This window comes from Eptatretus burgeri, chromosome 4 (genome assembly GCF_056783735.1).
Source record: "Eptatretus burgeri isolate ZD-2024b chromosome 4, Ebu_testis_v1, whole genome shotgun sequence".
Taxonomy (NCBI): Eukaryota; Metazoa; Chordata; class Myxini; order Myxiniformes; family Myxinidae; genus Eptatretus; species Eptatretus burgeri.
In genome coordinates this window covers 111,201,549-111,204,761 of record NC_140964.1, presented here as the reverse complement: position 1 = coordinate 111,204,761, position 3,213 = coordinate 111,201,549, and the positions used below count along the sequence as shown (strand labels likewise).

Sequence of the window (3,213 nt, the reverse complement as noted above, 5' to 3'; positions counted from 1 at the left end):
CCATTATGTTTTTAGCATACCTGGAATTTAAATTCCACATAAACTCATGTCATCGTGCACCGTCCATCCATTCATCCATCTCCTTTTTTTTCAACTTCTCAAGCCAAACTGCTGGACTGATCCGGCTGAAATTTGGCAGCAACGTTCTCTCCTGACTGGTATCAGGGATTTGAAGCTCGTTCCAGTCACGTAACTTTAAATAGGTCAAAATGTCCAACTTAGTAAATTTCTTTTAAAAAATCTTCTTTTCCAGACCCACCAGTCAGAATGCTACCAAATTTAGGTTACAACATTAGACCAGGGCCCAATTAAGCTACAGGTTTAGTGGTCCTATTTTTCAATGTCAGGATGATGGTGCACAGCCAAGTGGCCCACTCAGTGTCCCTCTGATCAGGTCAGGTCAGGTACGAGAGCATGCGCCAGAGCAGTGCATCACTGCGTACACTTTCCACCGGTACTCCAGGGGCCTCCGTCTGGCTATCCTGGAGGCAGATGCCTGGCCCATCCCCATCTCCTTGAGATGCCAATCAACGTGCTGCAATAATGGGGCACATGGTCGGCACATTGGCCTCCTCCACTCATGAGGCTCCTTCGCCAAGAGAATCTGGTGAGCAGGATCAGTGTCAGGAAAACGAGCCACATGTCCAGGCAGTCGCAGCTGAAGCTCAGTGGTCCATTCAGTGTCCCTCTGATGAAAACCCGTCCAACTGCCATTAAGGACCCTAAGCTATTCCACACCAAGGAAAACTATCTGGAAACATTTGCGCAACAATCATTTGCTACAAAAACAAAGAAATCTCTGTCCACCTCACAGAAAGTGAAGAAGATCTACAAAGAAGAAATCAGTGGTGGTCTGAGTTTGTATTTTTCACAAGACCGAGCAGAAATCAAGAAGGTACAGATCATCACTCATGAGTGGACCAAGTATCCAGCATCACTTTTTGAGCCACATTAAGGTCTTGAACAGGGATATGCAATGACAAAGGGAAGTAAATCGGATTACCTGGTGGCTTTGACATCATCACTTGGTGCTCTCTGGTAACCAGAAGAGATATTGTCGCCTTCTGAAGAACCTGCAGTGCTGATTGTTGATGCAATGGCTTTCATCCAATGCTACCAGCAGCTTGGCAGCAGCAACCTCTGTGACCTAGAGGATTTACTTGAAGCAGCTTCTTTGCATGAAACCCAACGCCTGCAGCACCATCAATTTTGTTGGTGGTCGGTATGATGTCAGTGCTACAAAGTGCTTGAAGGTTGAAGAACGAGAGAAGAGAGAGAAGACACATCAAGGCAGGTGAAGGACTATGAGCCTCATGATACTCTGGCCATGCCTTAGTGGAAGACTCCTCTGAATAAGGCCATCCTTCACAACTCCCTGGGACAATCATGGACACGTCACCACAATACTCTCCCAGGAGGGTGTCAGATTATTTTAGGTGGTATACTCCATGATGCTGGTCTTACACAGTGTACTTGACAGCAGAGAGTGTCACTGATATCCCTGAAATATCATGCAGAGACCACAAAGAAGAGGAGACACGCATGATTTCACGTATTGCATACTGTGCACAGCACCTGAGTCACAACCAGGCTGTAGTATGGCAATAGAGACTGATATAGTCATGATGTGCATCTATTACAGGAATAGTCTGGTAGGACTGAAGGAACTCTGGGTTTACAAATTTGATGTTTTCTTTCCCACATACCAGATTGCAGAATGTCGGGCAATAAAGTATGACAAAGATGCCTCACAGTTGACATCTGTTCTTCTCAGTGCATACATCCTCACTGGGTGTGAAAATGTAAGTTATCCCTACAGGAGAGGGAAGGTGAGGGCTTATAAAGCTGCAGTTTTCAACATTGGAGATCTACCCTTAGTCAGGTTTGGGGAACCTAATAAAGGTCTGAATGTTACCGATGAAATCATCTTGGCTGAAAGACACCTGTTCAAGTGGCTGCGTGACAGGGCTGGCTTTGAAGGCAACCTTGATACATTACATGCTCACCTTTTTGCTTCCACCAAAGGAGACCTGCATTGCCTTCTCCCCACTGAGAATGCATTTCATCTCCATGTGCTCTGAAGTTTGCATCATATGGTAGTTTGTAAGCAGGCCCTTTACCAGCCATCACAAGTTAATGCCACAGACTTTGGTAGAAATGTGATCTCCAACAAGCTGGTGGCAACAATGATGCTGAAGGAGCCAAGGCACAAACACTGCAAGACATTCAAGTCCTGTCGGTGCAAGACGAGCAAATATCTGCGGGGTCGTACTTGTGCAAGGGCTAATGTTAAATGTGTGATCGCCTGCCTTTGCACTCGTGGCCAACAGAAATGTGCAAGAGCTCAGTCTGCCTTAGACGACAGTGATACTAACTACTGACAGTACAAATTTACAAGACGTGCTGGATAATGCTTTCATGGACAATAGGTTTTGCTGCACCATTTTCCATTTTTTTAAATTAAAATCCAAAATTCCTAGTGTATGGAGCTATAAGAAATGCCACCAAAGTGTTCTTGTGAAGCACTGCCAAAAACAGGAATGGCAACTTGCTACATAAAAAAGTGTGTGTGTGTGTGTGTGTGTGTGTGTGTGTGTGTGTGTGTGTGTGTGTGTGTGTGTGTGTGTGTGTGTGTGTGTGTGTGTGTGTGTGTGTGTGTGTGTGTGTGTGTGTGTGAGTGTGTGTGTACTTCCAATACGTTATCTCAGAAGTCGTTCGATTTTGTGACTTGGGAGTAGGGGTAGAACATCTTGCATAACCATCATTTCATGCAACATATCTCCCATTTTGCACTGAAAGAAGTGCAGTAACTGGGAAAAGAATGGAGTCCAAAGCTGTTTGATAACTATGCATTTAACTGCAGCGGAGAGGAGAACTAGGAGATGAAACCAATATTGTAATGGAATGCGTGTCCATTTGACACCAAGATCTCGCCATTTTAACTTGTGAGGCACAATTTGGTCCATTTCTTGATCCACACACCTAAAGACATATCATCTGCTGAACTGGGATAAGTTTTATAAGCCCCAACTAATTATATCAGGGAGAATGGACTCGATAAGTATATTTTGTTGTTTTCACCAAAAATCTGCATGTTACGCCTGGATATATGGTCATCATTTTTGTTTGCAAGGTTTCCAGTAAAGCAGACCACCCGATCGTTTACCCTGACGGTCTATTCTGACAAAGTAAAGCATATTGTGTGGAATTACT

The 3,213-nt window shown here is 44.5% G+C and overlaps 1 pseudogene; it reads left to right on the top strand.

The window, feature by feature from the left end:
- Positions 1-1,096: 1,096 nt before the first annotated feature.
- On the top strand, positions 1,097-2,381 carry LOC147028905 (uncharacterized; annotated as a pseudogene).
- Positions 2,382-3,213: the final 832 nt, after the last annotated feature.